This window comes from Hakea prostrata, chromosome 7, assembly GCF_041222555.1.
Source record: "Hakea prostrata isolate BN-2017 chromosome 7, UWA_Hpros_2, whole genome shotgun sequence".
In the NCBI taxonomy this organism is placed as follows: Eukaryota; Viridiplantae; Streptophyta; class Magnoliopsida; order Proteales; family Proteaceae; genus Hakea; species Hakea prostrata.
This window is the reverse complement of record NC_142606.1, coordinates 23004108-23021609: the sequence shown is the minus strand read 5'-3', so window position 1 is coordinate 23021609 and position 17502 is coordinate 23004108.

Genomic DNA, 17502 nt, shown 5'->3' with positions numbered 1-17502 from the left:
AAGCTATTCCTTCTGGACATACGCGCCACATGAAATTATGAATTTTAGGCAAAGTTTTGCAACCCCATAACCTCTTCTAGTCCTTCTCCTTCATCTCCTCCCACCTATGCCTCCTTGAAGAAGATGGGCTTCTCTCCATGAGTCGATCTAAAAATAATAGTTTGTAACTAGTCCAAGTGCTTACCAAAAAAAAAAAAAGTAACTAGTCCAAGTGGATTTGGCTAAAGCTAATGACCAAGTTTCACTAGATGGTGACTTCATTAGAATTGCTAGACATCTTTTGACCATGCTAACCTTCATGAAAATGGAGGAAAAAAACTCGAATAGAATTTAAGAAAGCTGATTTAGATTTCAAATTTGAGCTTATCTCATAAAATAGTTGCTAAATTGTTTTGAGGGGATCAAGAAATTAAAACTAACCATCAATTGCATTCATCTAAACAACAAAATAGTCCACTATACATTTATGCCCACCATTGGCCAAACTTTTTTTTTTTAACCCAGAAAGGATGGAAGACTAAAAACTACCCCCTCTTGAAGAGCCATGATGACTCATGCCTAATCTTCCAGGCCAACCTACTCAAACATGGCAAATTTACATCCCTCAATTTGTGGAGTCCAAGGCTCCCTTCCTCCTTGGGTCTACACCCATGATGTCACTTGACAATGACCTTTTGTTATTCATCAAATTTACCAGACCAAAGAAAATTCCTCATCCATTGCTCAATAATTTTAATAATACCTAAAGGCCACCAATAAACAGAAAACGAATGGATAGACATAGAAGAAATTACCAACCTAATAAATCTGATTACAAAGAATCTATCCTTATAAAATGAAGTACAAAATGGATTTCTTATTCTTGATGAATTTTAGATGAATGCAATTGATGGTTAGTTTTAATTTCTTGATCCTGTCAGAAATTTCTTGATCATTAGCCACCGGGTCAATTTGTGATGTGATTCAGTGGAAGATTAGCCATTGTTACCATGAATCTAACCCTGTGGCTAATTTTTTGGCAAGGTCAGCAACAAAAAAAAATGAATGTTGGATACCATTATGAATTGGCTAGCCCGGATGCAATCATGGTTTCATTTTTCTTAGTTTGGTCCTATTCTACTCTCTTTTTATTTTGTCATCTTTTGCACATTTTGTCATGTATAGTCATGTAAGATCAGTTTTCTTGAAGAGAGGACCTTAGGTGAGAAGCCTTTTCTCGATTAAGCTTATCACTAGATAAGGAATTGTTAAGCGATGGGTGTATTGAGGGCAACTATTATTGTGAGTTTGAGTGTTTTATGTTCCTTATAACTTTTTTTTCTCCCTCTTTTAATAAAGCTAATCACTTGATAAGGAATTGTTGAACGATGGGTGTTTTGGGGACACCTATTGTTGCGAGTTTGAGTGTTTTATGTTCCTTGTAACGTTTTTCCCCTCTTTTAATAAAGCTAATATCTTTTATTCAAAAGAAAATCAAATTGAACCAATTTATACCTTGGTCATTTTATCAAACCATCTATCAGCTACGATTTTAAATACCTAGGTTTAACTTTGGTACAGGGTTTCGATTTGATTTTGACACCCTTACCTCCCTACAAAATGATCCACCTATTGCCAAGATTGTATCGAAAGGAAAGTGTTAATTACGTATCACTAGGGTTGAAACTAGTCAGTATTTTCCAAACCCTAATCCAATCTTCGTAATCTTTAGTTCAACTGCAGTCCACTTTAATCTCAACCTAATTCAAACCCTACCAAGTCCAGCCAAGCCTAAGGTTCGAAATGGGATAGAGGTTCAAATGCAAGACCCCCTTAGTCTTAAGGCCTCTACATAAAAGACTACCACCGTGTGCATAAGCATATTCACCCAATCAACATCATTCCCTTTATCAGAGAAGGGAAGAGAGAGAGAGAGAGAGAGAGAGAGAGAGAGAGAGAGAGAGAGAGAAAGTAGTTTGTGAGTTTAGCAACTTTAGACCCACATCAAGGGGTGGAGGTGAGGGGGCTTCTTATATCTATCATTCTATGGTCCCAATAGTCACATTAGCCTTTTGTAGAGAGAGAGAGAGAGAGGGGACAAATCAACCTTATGATTTACCACAAAAGATATATTTTGATCCCTTTTTATCCTTCATTCTCTCTTTGCTTCCCATCCATTATTGTGGTATAGCTACATATCAAGCTATGACTTAAAGCACTAAAGTCCACCAAGATTATAGGCTTTAGGTATATATAAAGTATTAAGGAAGTCAATACCTTACATCACCCAAAAAAAAAAGTTACCTTACATCACCCAAATACATTCCAAACATGAAAATGACTTGACAGAAGAAAATAATCTTATCTTCTTTAAAGTATGAATTGCCTACATGAAAAGGTTGCTATCCAATGAGTGGACCAAGAGAACAACATGACACATGGTTGATTAAAGCAACTCAACACATCAGATGATTAATTCGAAAAATAGACTATAAGTCATTTTTCATACAAAATTAAATTTTCATAAATTATATATGAGTATCTTATTATTATTGTTAATTTAATGACAATTTTTAAATTAAATGCTTATACAACCTCCTTCCACCATGAGTACTATATTTATAAAAGGATTTGTTCTATTTCTTTTACTTTTTCAAACTAAAGCTTTGAATGGAATAGTGATAATTCTTCCCTTTTCCAGTAATATAGGCTTTTTCTTTTCTTTTCTTTTAGTAAATTCAAGTAATATAGTCCAAGGCATGGATAAGGGCAATAGTCATGAATAAACTTACTAGTTTTTATTATTAAGAAAAATGATCAGGTGCACATCCAATCTAGCATAAGTCATGTTTCTAATCTCTCTCCTCTTTGTCTGAGTTAGTTTTTTTTGAAAAATTACGTGATTAGCTACTTTTAGGTTTTTTTTTACAAAAATAACTATTCAAAATTTCACCTAATAAAACTAACTAAAATTAGGTTTGCATTTACAAAACTAACCAAAATAGTGGTTTTTCATATCTTTGGACATTTTTACCCTTAAAATTGATTATACCAATATAGGAATGAAAATGTCCAAAGGGTGTGAAAAATTAGTGATTTTTTCGCTTTGGACAAAATAATAATTTTTCCTCTTAGTTTGGTTAGTTTTTGTAGTGTGACTTGTATGCTGTGCATTAATTGCGCAGCATGTGCAGCACACGGTCGAGATTTCGATCTCGATCGTGCACTTCACAGTGCTGCGCCTTAAAGGTGCAGCACTGGAGCACAACCCTAGTTTTAGGGGTTAAAATTGTCTAAAGTGATGAAAAATCATTATTTTGATTGGTTTTATAAATACAAACTCAGGTTTAGCTAGTTTTCTTAGCAATACATTGAATGGTTACTTTTGTAATGGAAAACCTAAAAATAGCTAATCAAGTAATTTTTTCAATTTTTTTTTCTTTTCTTCATGTGCAATATTTCATTTCTCACCCTATTAATGGTATTCACTAGTTTTTTTTTTTTTTAATTATTATTACTATGCTTTTTTTCTTTTTTGGGGTTGAAGTGGTGTCCACCAGTTCATTATAAAAGGCAGTCTTTTCATCACTTTATTTTTGGAAAAGAAATGAAAACTAATTATATCTGCATACACGCTTTAGTCAATGGAAACACATACACAAGCATCATTTGAAGGAACATTTTTGTCTTTCCGAGAGTGAGTCAAAGTATCATTTTTCTTCTTTTTGCAATTATTTTACTTTAAAGCTTTATCGATTGGGAAAGCAACACTGTGATGAAATGATTTTATGCACAGATATGGAGAAAATGAGAGAAAACCTTAGCCCATTTTTATCCATTTCCACAGGTTTATGGAGACACAAATAGTGAGTGTTTGATTGAGTGTAAAGAATATCCTATAGACATATGCCATATGCTTAATTCAGCTTGTGACAAATGTTTGATGACCCGAGAAAGTGATTAGCACTTCTACCAAAAAAAGAAAAAGTAACTAGCACTTCCACGAAAAGTTAATCATGATTAAGACTATAGAAGAGTAGTAGGATCAAATCTGCCCTGAAGGGATCAAATCCGATTCCCCCTTCAAATTGAAGCATTTGCAGAGAGCTAGAAATTAAAAAAAAAAACAAACTCCAGTTATGCAAGGGTGAGAAATGAGAGCTGAATATTGTAATTTTGGATATATTTCTAGGGTGCCAGCCCATTCCCTAGCCCGGAAGGCGCTCACCTGTTCTTATAGGACTGAGTGGCCACATTCCTCTCTTGGTTCCCAAGATGACTTTTCTGTACTTTCTAGGCCTTGCCCCCTTCTTCAACAATCAGTTTCATTACCAAAAAAAAGAAAAGAAATGAGAGCTGAATCTTAGATGAATAATGGTCAAAATACATAGTTTAGCCCATTTTGGGGTTAGCTTTGTTTGGCACAAGGTTCAAGCTATATATGTCATTCTTTACTATATCTGTTGGGGACGGATGCACAATCATGAAGGTGAAAATACAAGCAAATCACAATTGTAAGCAATTTAATGTGGTTATGCATGATTGCCTATATTTATTCGAGGAAAATGGATTTGGGTATTTCTTGAAAACCCCACCACTCTCACACCTTGTAAAGTACTACCCTTTTCTTGCGCTTTCATTTTTCCCTAGATTATTCCGTAGAGACTATTTATTGGAAAATTCAAAACCATGATCCCCATATAATTACAAATTTATTCTTGTACAAATAATTGACCTAAAATCCGTTCCAATTACAAATACAACTAAATTCTAATTATAAAGACCCATAGAAAACATATCCAAACCCAACAATAAAGACCACCTTGCAAATTGTTATTGATATCTAAACTGCAATCACCTGTCTCTATGTATCCGTCACACTTTACCAAATGGCCCACATCCCCTCCAATGATGCTTTTTTTGATCACCATCACCTATCCTAGCATGGGTCACACCCCTGCCTAGGGTGTCTCGTATAGCTCATTGCCACCATACAATGTGACACCTGCTCCACCTCTCTTATTGCTATAACCCATTTCAAGAGATCACCATCACTCACCAAATCCGAAGAGAAAGTCACCCACTTCTTTCCAGATTTGCCTTTGTTCAACACTTGAACAACTTGCAAATTTTTTCCACCTATACCCCTTGCTCAAGTTTCAACTAGAGCTCCACTTGTTTCAAAACTACTTGCAAGCTTGTTCACTTTACCAATCATCTACCCTTGCATCACAACTATGGCTCCTCTTGAAACCTTGAGAGCTCCACCTTTAGATGAACATCTAAAACCTATAGAATCTAGAGTTCCCAATGAAATCAAATTCTTCCTTAGATCTGGCACATGTCTAACCCTAGTTAAAGTTCACCCAATCCCATCAAATATGCAAATTATAATCCAACTCCAATAATCTTGCTTTCCACATTATTTGCCAATTTGACAGTACCACCCTCACATGCATAATATGTCACAAACTGATCTATGACTCAACACATGTAAAACAAACACATAATATCTAAAATCTAATTTGAAGTATCCATAACTGATGGTTTGGTTAGAAGGAAATCCCCTCTATCATCATTCTAAGACCCATTATTGCGGCTAAGACTTCTTGGCACTACCCGAGTATTAGGATGACCCCTTCGGAGCTTCTCCATCACTACTTGTGTCATATCCACCCAGTTGGTATCCATATACTTGAATACCCGAGGGTGTGATCTACAGTCTCATAGATCAGGGTTAGACAATCCCCAATCATTCCACACAATGGTCCAATTATGAGCAATAATAAATCAATGTAATAATATTAATAAAGAAATATGTCAAGTAATAAGGATCTCAAAAGGATCTCAAAGCTAAGTCAAAGTGCAGAAGCAATGACAAATCTAAAGTAAACAACTGGAAATGAATAAAGTAAAGTCAAAATTTCCTAAATGTTACATTAGGTACGAATCCTTTAGTAAAATATAGTTTCGAAATTCAAAAATCTCTGTATCACGAATTGTACAAATTCATTCATGAGTTTAACTAATTCTCGAGACACGAACATTCATCACTATGAAAGTCATAGTCCCTAAAATCTTATACACCGTGCGGATCGGTCACCGGTGTTTCGTATTCTTGAAGTTCTGTGACATCTAGATCTACAACAAACTTTAAAACAACAATTTCCTCAAAGGATGAGCTCAAAAGAACTCAATCAGGAGTTCACAAACAAATAACCAATATCATAATCCAAAACAATACATCACATAGTGCAATATAACATGAAATAGAATGCAATAATGCTATTATACTCTAACGGATGTTAGTCTCTAATGGTAGACACACATTAAGGTAGAACACCAGCCTCCTTTGGGTAGGTCTCATCACTCTAATCTCTCACGGGTTGGTTACTGGTCTTGAGATCCCGAGTAAGAGACCAAGGCATCCCTCTTGGACTATCACCATGGATGGGGTTTAGGTCACCACTCTCTCACCACACCACTGGTATGAGTATTGGAGTGTATTAAGGTCATACCTAGCCCAGTGCAAGTCAACTACTAAGTCACATCAACCTAGGTTTAGATAATTCCCCTCATGCATCACACTCTTGGTTCAGTATCCTCCCCTACTAAAGTCAACATATCCAATGGCACCAACCAACTCAGACTACACCTTCTTTTAACCCTATTAGTCATCCACATAAATTGATGGGAATCTCTTATATCCTCTCATGGGTTGACTATTGATCTTGAGCCCCCATGAGCCCAAGTCTATTATGTGCAACCCTACCAATGAATGGCCTCCACAATGTGGTTGGTTCCTCTCACTGGTTGGTTACCAGTCTTAAGCACCCACCACTCGACACTACTGCCATGGGTCACTCAACATCAATACTTACGCCGATAGGGTGTGATATGACGGGGTTTCTAACCAAACTACACTAGACTTCCTAGTTATGACATCCAGTAATTGTGAAAAGCACCAAAGGACATCATAGGATTGTGTCTATACCACCTCCACTGATGTCTCAAGACAAAAACACCCAATAGGTATTCCCCAGTTCACAATCACAACTTACATTCTTATAGCAAGAAAGTTCAATCACATTCTCAATTCATAAATCAATCTAAGTCCATAAAGTCACATATTGATCCATATATCAAGTACATCAGTAATCACTTATATACTAACATTTCAGACTCATAATAATAATTCTTAAACCTTAAAACAACAATTGTAAATATATAAGCAAGTTTCATAACAACCAAGAAAGTAACAATGGTTATGTGCAAGTGAACATCCTCTCCTTGCTACTAATTTGCAACCTTGTAAAATAAGTCAAAGAGTATGTTCACACTTCCTAAAAAGTCCTATTAATATGTTGGTTCAAAGTTAGAAATAACCTTAGAGATTGGACATGGAAAAGAGAAGCAAACGACCAACACTGTAGGGTGTGTTTAGTTGATTTGGTTGCCTGGGGAAACCAGGGCAATCAACCAAAGCTGGACTGGTCACCCCCAATCAACTAGCCTCCGAGTACGACAACAATTGTCAGAAAGCTTCCCGATTGGGTTATAAACTACTCCAAAACAAAGCAAAAACAATAAAAACATAATGAATCTTATATTAGGTCTTCTCCAAAATCGATTCGAAAAATTCACAGATGAGCCAGAGTAAATGGAGATTCACTATAGAGTAAAGAGGGTAGAAGAACTAGGTTGACATAGTAACTAGAAGCCTTCAACTAGGTCTTGGCAATAGGAAGAATCAATCATTGAATAAAACTAAAACGAAGAAGATGAATACTAACCTTTAAGAAAGCAAATCACAGTTCAGAAACCTTGATAGATGCTCTCCACACTGCCTTTCACCTTGAGGATTGTTTTCTAATGAGTTCTGAAGTTCTCTAACGACTTTAGATGATAATGACATGTTTTAGAATGAGAAAAAAAAATTAAATAGAGATTCAAAAATCAAATTTCCCTTTTCTCCTTGAACCAGGCTGATCACTTGGGGTGACTAGAGCACGCAACCAGCCCTTGGAATTTTTGTTCTAGGAGCAAAGTCAAAGCCCTGAATACCCAAGCTCTGCCCTAGTTCCTATTATATGCTATAGAAGAGTCCTACATGATTTTTCGGGACCTTCTACATGTGTATGGAACTCCATCAGAATTTTGAAAGTACTTAAAGGAGTGAGGGTCTACAGCCTTATCTAAATTACTTGCATATAAATTTTCAATTCGAAATTGAAGATTTTCCTGATCTGCACTAGACTGTCAGACCCAATTTTGTCTGAGGGTATCTAATCTCAACCACCTTTGACACCTCCACCCCTAGAGTCTTTGTTGGGCTAAAGTTTCCACCAACCAAATCCTCTCTCTCCTCCAAATTGCAAGTGTCTGCACCCTCTTCTCTTGGTCTGGTAATCTAATTGACTGTGCATCCACCAAAGATTGAAATTTTCCTTGACTTACATTGATTGGCATAGTATCCAAATCGTTTACGATAGAAGCATTTCAGCAGCCCATCCTCATACACCACCTTTGCAGAAAGCTAAACATTGTGGAGCATCCTAGCTCACATCTTTCCACCTGCACCTCTTCTGTGATCTCCGCATCCCAGGCCACTTCAACCAAGACAGGAGCAAAATTGCCCAATGCCTTCACATGAGTTCTCCTAGACGATCCACTATCTTTGCAATCGACAATAGAATTGTTTTTAATACTAGTACTCCATTGGAGAATTCGGTAAATGAACACAAACTAACTTTGATGAAGCTGGTGCCATATGAACATTAAAATCCGGCTTCCAACGCAGGAAGCATAACAGTTGCAAACCACCTTACAGGGGCTTCGACACTAGACCACTGTCATGTCATTCTCATTCCCAATTGCAAAATGACATAACCCTTACCAGAGAATGCAGAAAATAGTGGTTGTGAGTTTTCATGTTTGATGAACTTCCTTTCGCAACATATCGACTGGTGTTGACAAAAATCAAATCTACAAATTAACGAAAATTTGTAAAGATTGTGTTGTTCCTCTTAGGCTGACTGAGGGATGACAATACACCTGAATTTTCCTACTGAATTGGATCTGGAAGACTATCCACTAGAAATTTTGATCTTCCCCAACAACTCCTAAATAGGTCATCTTCCTAACCGATGCTTGAGTAGCCCTTTCATCACCACCTTTCCCTACAGGAGCAACTGCCAAAAAAGCCTCCCTAATCCGAACAACATTCCTCTCCCCAATAGCCAGACATTCCCTCTCCTCTTCCGTCATTCCATCTATTTCTAAAACTAGTGTTATAATTTTTTAAATAACCATAAGTGTAATATGACGATCATACCCCTTTTTAAACTTGTAGAAGTGGGTGAAGGAATTTCCCTTCACCCATCTTCCTAAGATTAAGACTACTCAAGGGATTTTTCAATTGGAGAAAGAACATGAGGTTTGCTTATTATGTGCTCATTTCTGTTAGAACCAGAAGACCAGAGGCACAGTATAGACAAACCAATGACAGAATCAAGGAGAAACGAATTTATCAAATATATCTTATGTCAGAATCACTTACCCGAATGTAGTAGAATGAGCGAAAGGAAATCTAGCGCGAACTTTCACAGGGTGAGTTGAGGTGTACGAACCGTACTTTTCCTTAAGGTATTTGAACGCTCCATTTATGTTGCTGGGTTTGACCTTGACGTTCTTACCTCCAAGATACAACAACTCCTAGATCCGAAGGTAGCACTCCAACAGAGTCTACTTTCAAAAAATGGAATTTTCTAACTCTAGATTTTCAAATTTTTGTTTTTCACTAAAAACGGAATGGATCCTTTGTTCAGAGCTTAACCTCTATTTACAGGCTTGTATAGACACCTTCAGAGAGCTGCATATGTACATAAGGTCACCTGCACAGAGTTGTGACTAGATCCATGACCCACGACCCATCATAGACACTTAATATTATTTATATAATATTATAGCGCCCCATGACTTGGTTAGACTAGGGTCTACTGACCACTACCGCAACCACGCCCGACTCGGTCCAGCTTGTTGCATGCGTGTGATCCACACGTAGCTTTCTACCAGCATACACCCCACTTACGAGCTATATATGCATATATAATCATATAATCATTAGCTCCATCTGATGTGGGACTAAACACATATGGTAATCTAAATCACCTAATATACATTCAGAAGAGTCCTATAGAGTAAGAATAAACAAGAGTCCTAAAACAAAACTAGGGAGATAAAGTTTTAATGATTTTGAAACTTATCTAAATAGTATATTATATTATATTATTATTTTCTTTAAAACAAAATCCAACAATTTTCGAGTCCCAAACTACGTAAAAATTAGAAGTTGGAAGTTGCAACAACCACCATCAAGGGAAATAATTTCAAGCCTTGTTTGAGGTCTTAGAGCCATCATTTTCATAGTTTCACATTTGTATAATCTAATAGTGAAACAACAAAGAAAGATTAATCATCTATATAAAACCAAAACTTAAGCGTTTTTACTTTTTTTGGGGGGTCAGAAGTAAAGCACATTTTCACCAAAAAAAAAAAGAAAGAAGTAAAGCATTTCATGAAAGTAAAAGTATTTTTAGATTTACTAGCAGGGATGTCTATGGTTTCTGTGTTTTTATTATGTAGTTTTTTTATTTTTTATTTTTTTATTTATTTTTATTTTATTTTATGGAAAGTCACTAATCAAAGAAAACCGGCCCACATAACATTATGGGTAGTTCTTTTATTATGTAGTTCATTCCATTCATGATTCACATAACAAAAGTCAACAAGAGACATTCAGAGTTAACAAACCATATGAGTATATGACCCATATGATATCCACCTTCCGCCCAGCAACCAACCCTACTTTGAAGCTGTAATTAATTGCATGCCCCGAATCTTTCGCAGTCACTGCTAAAGCTACTTGCGTTTCTTCTTCTCCATCTATAATCCATTTTTTTCTCAATTTTGAAGTTCAGTAGCTTCCCTGGAAGTCCTGAGAAATCTGGAGGAAAATGTCACACACAGGAGCTCCATCCCCTTGTGAAGGTACAGTCAAAACTCATGGTGGTGTCAGATAGAATAGTGGAGAAAGGCAATACATTTCATTTTCCACCTGGATCATGCTATTGGTATCCACACCCTCCAAGTATTTTTCTACTATAGGTACAGCCACCCCAAGTCCAATGATCTCGGCCTGTTGAGGCACCTCTATCACACCTCCTCACATTATACTCCGCCGTGACTGGCCGGTTATGGAGGAGAACCGGCAGTGAGAACGGCAATGGGGAAGTCAATGAATGCTCAGCATTGAGCTGCAAATCTCGAAGATTAAAAATCCTGATTATCCATTTTGCTTCTTTTTTTTCCGGAACCGTAGGCAACTCGGTACTGTGCATTAATTACGCGACATTGAAGTTGAGCCCTTTGAAAAGGGTGTGCTCTTTTTCTAACATAAAGCAAAAAGACTCATTTACAAAATCATATCATATAATAACTATCATACTATATTATATTATATTTACTATTATAAAAGCACAAAGTCACATAGGATGTTTACATTTTATTCTTATAATACCTCCAATCATTTTCACTACAAAATAATATGATTAAATTATGCCTAAAAATTGGAATCCTATATTCTCATTAATTTTTTATTTTAATTCTATATTAATATTAATTGTAATTACTTCTTTTTCATTAAAACCCAAATTAAGTGCTTCATTGTATTCATGCATAAAATTCATTGGTCACGTTCCTATTACAATTAAATCTATTAAAAATGACCCTCAAAAAGAAAAAAAATAACTATCAATAAATCCAATTGTTTCTTATTATTTTTTTGAACTAAGATTTGTTTCGGGCCAGCTTATGCACCTTGACTCCAATTGTTTATTTGCAAAAAGAAAGAAAGAAACCTAATTGTTTATACTTTAGTATTAATTGTAATTAATCTTTCTATTCAAATCCAAATTAAATGCTTCTTGCTATTCATGCTTATTTTTTTGGTAATACTATTCGTGCTTAGAACCTAACAGTCTTAATCCCATTAGAACTAAATATGCTAAAATACCCTCACAAAAAATTTATAGGTAAACACTAGTGCCAAATAAAACCAAGTCTTGTATCCACCCACCCCCCCCCCCCCCCCAAAAAAAAAAAAAAAAAAACCTTTACAATTTAGTACTACTTTTAAATTCTAATTAATCCTCATTACTAAAATCCAAACTAATACATGATGGTTCATTTACTCTTTTATGGCACGATCTGTGGTTGCTAGGGGGCATATTTAAGTGTGATAGCAATGTGATTACACCAGCAGTGGGTAGAGACCCTTTTATGAGGGTCAGTGACATCTTAGGGGAAGGTGGTGGTTGGGAAAACCCATTGGGTGATGATCTACTTCATTCTAGGTGAGAGGAGACTTCTCTGGTTCATTATTTGCAAAGAATTAATTGTGACCGTGCAATTTGGATTGCTACCCCAAATGGTCAGTTTTCACTCAAGACGGCTATGCAGGCCATTCGTGGTTCTAGCTCTAAAGTGGTGTGGGCTCAAGTGGTTTGGGCAGCCACTAGCCAAACTTGTTTTTCAATGATTTCTTGGTTGGCAATTCGTAGAAGGTTGACAATGAAGGATCGCTTATTAGCGTGGGGAGTTCCTCTTGATCCTAGATGTCTATTATGTGGAGTTGGTAATGAAAGTTGTGAGCATTTATTTTTTGATTGTAACTTTTGCAGAAAAGTGTGGTCAAACATTCTTTTGTTAAATGGTCATCCCAACCACTCAAATGGTTGTTGGAGTGATGAGATTAAATGGGTTGCAACTCATTTTCAAGATGAAAAGATATACAGGCAGTCAAATGTTTAAGCTTTAATGCCATGGTCTATTGTTTATGGAGGGAAATGAATAATTGACTTCATGACAGTGATGTGCAGACGGTGGAGCGGGTGACTCGTAGAATCATTAGACTGGTTCAGCTTCGGTTTATGGAGGATCCCTTAGTGGTGAAAGACTCAGCAAGTAGTAGAGCTTTCTTTGATCATTGGAACATTACTTGTTCCTTAGTGAATTACTCAGCTTCAGTCCATCTTTGGCTGCATCCTTCTAAGGGCTAGTTGACTATGAATAGTGATGGGTCAGTGTCTAAAAACAAGGGAGGGTATGGGGCGATTGGAAGGGATCACGTAGGGAAGGTCATCTTTGCACTTGAAGCTAGTTTATTGGAAGACAACATTCTTATATGTAAGGGTGCAGGAGTGAGAGCAGATTTGTTAGAGACCGTGAGCTATGGCAGCATGGTGGAGCTTCGGAGTGATTCTCTTGATGTTGTTCAAGTTGTGAATTGAAAAACCGACCTTTCCTAGTATATCATGGAAATTGTGGAGGATATTGGAGGTTGAGAGACGAGTTGGCCCATCTTCGGGTGGTTCATCAAGTTTGTAAGACCAATCGTTATGCTAATTATTTGGCGAGCTTGATTTTGGTTCTAGTGGAGATTTGGTTGGACACGAACGGTTTACCCGACAAACTTCACAAAATGGTTTGTGAAGAAATTGAGGGTAAACGGTTCTTCCGTTATTAGCTTTGTATTAGTTTAATATTTTATTAATATAATATTCTCGCCTTGGTCCAAACTAAATATTTTTCGATATTCATGTGTAGAACTTTTATTTTTAAATTTGGGCAAACATACATAGAAAGCAACAATCTTAGTTCCCATTAGAATTTAATCTACTAAAACAATTCTCTCGAAAAAAAGAAAATTACACATATCATTCAGGATAAAATACTCAATTAAGATTGTTACATTGATGTTTATGAAACCCATCAAAACCTCACAATCAAATTTATTCTCACCTCTATATATTTTCATTATATCTCATGACTTTGATTAGTTTTTCTGATCAAATTATTTTGTAATATTAACTTCATTTATGATTTTTTTTAGTAGAAGGGATTGTTTGCAATAAAATAGTACAAAATTTAAAATAAAATTACGTATGAAAATACACCTTCTCAACATTATCTGCTTTTAAAAAGTCAAGTAAAGATATCAGATAAGTAGACCTGTAAACTGCATCAACTGGTTCATGGATAATAATTCAACCAAGTGATCAGCACAACTAAAATTATTTAAAAACTAACATATACGTACCCATTTGTATTGCACACGGTATTTAACTAATTCAATTTAAAAAAATGTATAATAAACATATTGCTATATTCATCTCAATTACAAATATGGGGAATTCATTTTGTTGTATAATAATCAACATGCGAATCGTGCCTTTGGCTCTTTTCTTATTCAGCCATACTCTTCTCAATATAAGCTGTGGTTTCCCCTCTCAAAAAATAAAATGAAATTAAACTAAATTTTAAATAGATATTTATATAGTCATTTATTGTTCAATTTCTTATACTCTTATCAAATATTGTAGATATATTAAAATATATTTGTATATATTTGTCAAACCAGTGAATTTATTTGTAAATGTAGAAAATGTAGAAAATTCTCGTGTGTGGTCCTTGATAAATACTCTCTAAAGTGTGTAGTTGCTTAATCACAATCTTGTTAGTCAATGAGTAATCGTTTTTACTTTTGATTATTTTATTTATTATTTAAATATTTTAAGCAAATTACGTCATATTTCTTCTACCAAAAAGAGTTGTACTATATTTTTATTATTTAAAAAGTTTGTTCGGTAACAAGTTGCACTCTTGAATATATTTCTAAAATAAAAAATAAAAAAATACAAACAAACAAACAACAATTTTCCTTCGGGATCAAAATCTTGGTTTTGCGTGCAGTTTTGACCAGGCCAGAAACTGAGATATCCTAGTTTTGATTGAAATTTTGGTGGAAACTTGAAAATTTTCGACCCAAGTTCCAACAGTAGCGACCATCATATGATGTGCTTTTCATCTGACTTCCTGCCTCCTACTTATTTAAAGCATAATGAACAAAATAAGACTGGTATTTTGCTTTAAAAAATTCATTGAAAAGTTATCATTCAATTATACTTTCACATGAAAGGTTTTGAAAAGTATAAACTTAATATAAAAGTTGAACCAACTGTATTGCATACAATATACCTAAATGGTTTGATAGAAAATTACATATACAACAAGCCAACAAAGTATAATAACCAACTATAAAGTCCCAGGCTTCAATTCCAAGTTGAGTGTCTGGTTGGAATTGATGGACCCATCACCTGGCTATGGTAATACTCTAAATACTAGATGAAAACTGTTCATGAACTGATTCACTGTCTCTATAAGTGTGATCATCAACATAATGTAAATACCTCATCTTAGGAAATGTGTCACAAAGGTAAATGCTCTACAACACCCAATCTTAGAACTAGCCTAGTTGGATGTGATTGTAGTGGTAATACTGCTACTGGAATGAGAATTGATGGAACTACTAAGATGGAGTCCACCAATGATGCCCCTCTCCCTCCATAGGCTCCATCACCATACTCTCCATACCCATATCTATATGTGGATTGCATATTGCTACCATCATCAAAAAAATAGGTAGATGACCCCCCCCCCCAACTCCACTATATTTTCCCCCATATCCATAGCCATAATAAGCCTCATTTGGTGTAGACCTAATACTTCCATGCCACTATCCTAGGATTGGGAATCAACGAATGATGATGGTCTCCAATATCCAAATCCTCTAGGCTCATCCAAGCTCATGGATCCGATTGAGCCTACCAAGCTGGCCATGTCCATTTGAGAATTGTCATCTTGAAGTCCACGTATGTGACCACTACAACATCTATATATACATGGTGATTCTTGTGGCATGCTAAATCCATTGACACTGAGTCTTCCTTGTGGACATCAGTGTTGATAGTGCTATTTGTACCTCCTCACACTACGACTGAGAACTCACTCTGTAGTTGTTGTTGGGCTCAAATGAAGCTAGTGCTCAGTAGCAACATCACTATGACCATCAGTGTCTAAAAACTCTAGGTTATCTTCGTTCATCTATGCATCAGGATGTGGCACAAATGGACATGTGTGTTATCTATGCACTCTCTCCTTCATGGCCAAGAAGTCATCCACATCTAGCCCCATCTCCTGTGCAACATATCTACTAGGACGACTTCCCTCCTCATCCAGCAATGGCTCTCCTCTATCCCTAACCCACTCAAGTAAGGGGTTCTCATCACCATCATCTACCTCAAATATGTCGAACAACTCTGATCAAGTTATTATCTTGATCCATCCCCTGTGCCATTCTACCTTAGTCTCATATTATAATGCACATAACAAAGTCCTCTAGCTGCTTCACCTATAATCAATTGCGCCTCTTTGAGTGAATGGGGTTGAAAGTACTCCAATTGTGCTCACACCCAATGACAAATCATGTCTGTGAGAGCACTTTACATGTAATCACAAGCAAGTTAGGTGAGTCAGTCCCCATATTGCAACCACCACTTAGCTGCAACATACATATGGAATTCAATTAATAAGGTCATAGTGTCATACATAACTTAAATAACTAATAAGTATAGAAGAAAAGCTAAAAGATAGGATTTTACGATGTATAAGGATGTGGCCAAGCTAATTTCCTTTTATCAAAATGGGTTTATTAAAGGAAGGCACATACAAGATAATATCCTTATTGCATACAAAGTCATGCATTGCCAAAAAGCAAAAATAGGACAGATGGTGGTACAATCAGATATGAACAATACAATCAGATATGAACAAAGCATATGACAAAATGGATTGGAGTTTCATCGAAAAAGTCCTATTTGCATGTGGTTTTCCTCAACAATGGGTTTCTTGGCTAATGTATTGTATCACAACTACTCATATGGTAACACTGGTGAATGGCTCTCCAAACCAGTTCTTTAAACAGGCAAGAGGCCTTCAACAACAAGATCCATTATCCTCATATAAATTTTGTTCTATGTGCATAAGTCCTTTCTTCATATATGGGCGTGGTGATCCATGGTCAAAGAAGATCAAGGGAATCAAATTGTGCAAGGGAGGGAAGAGGTTGAATCATCTTGCATTTGCTGGTGATTAAATCCTTTTCAGCTATTATCCAAGAAGCATCTTAGTTTCACTGAATCATTCACACATATTGTAAGTACTCAGGGCAGCAACTTAAACTACAAAGAACAAGAGCTCATTTTAGCCCTCAGACATATGTGAAGAAACTTCTAAGGTTTATCTGACAATCGACCCCTAGGTTTGTGATTGTCATTTGTCTGTGACTGTTAATGATTAAGGGGAGATTCCATTTTTACCCTCACATATAAATGAAGTTTAAAGTCTAATATGGAATGAAAGTACCCTACACCGTTTTCCTTCCTTGAAATCACATTTTTAAGAGATGGATGAAAAAGTACCCCCTTCACGCATCTTCTTCAATTCCCAAAACAAACACTATTTTCAAAATACAAAAGGACCCACTGGAAAAATCCTCTTTGCCAAAAATTAAAGAGGTTATTCCACTTTAATGACATAATATTTCTTAAGAATTTCCTTTTCGAT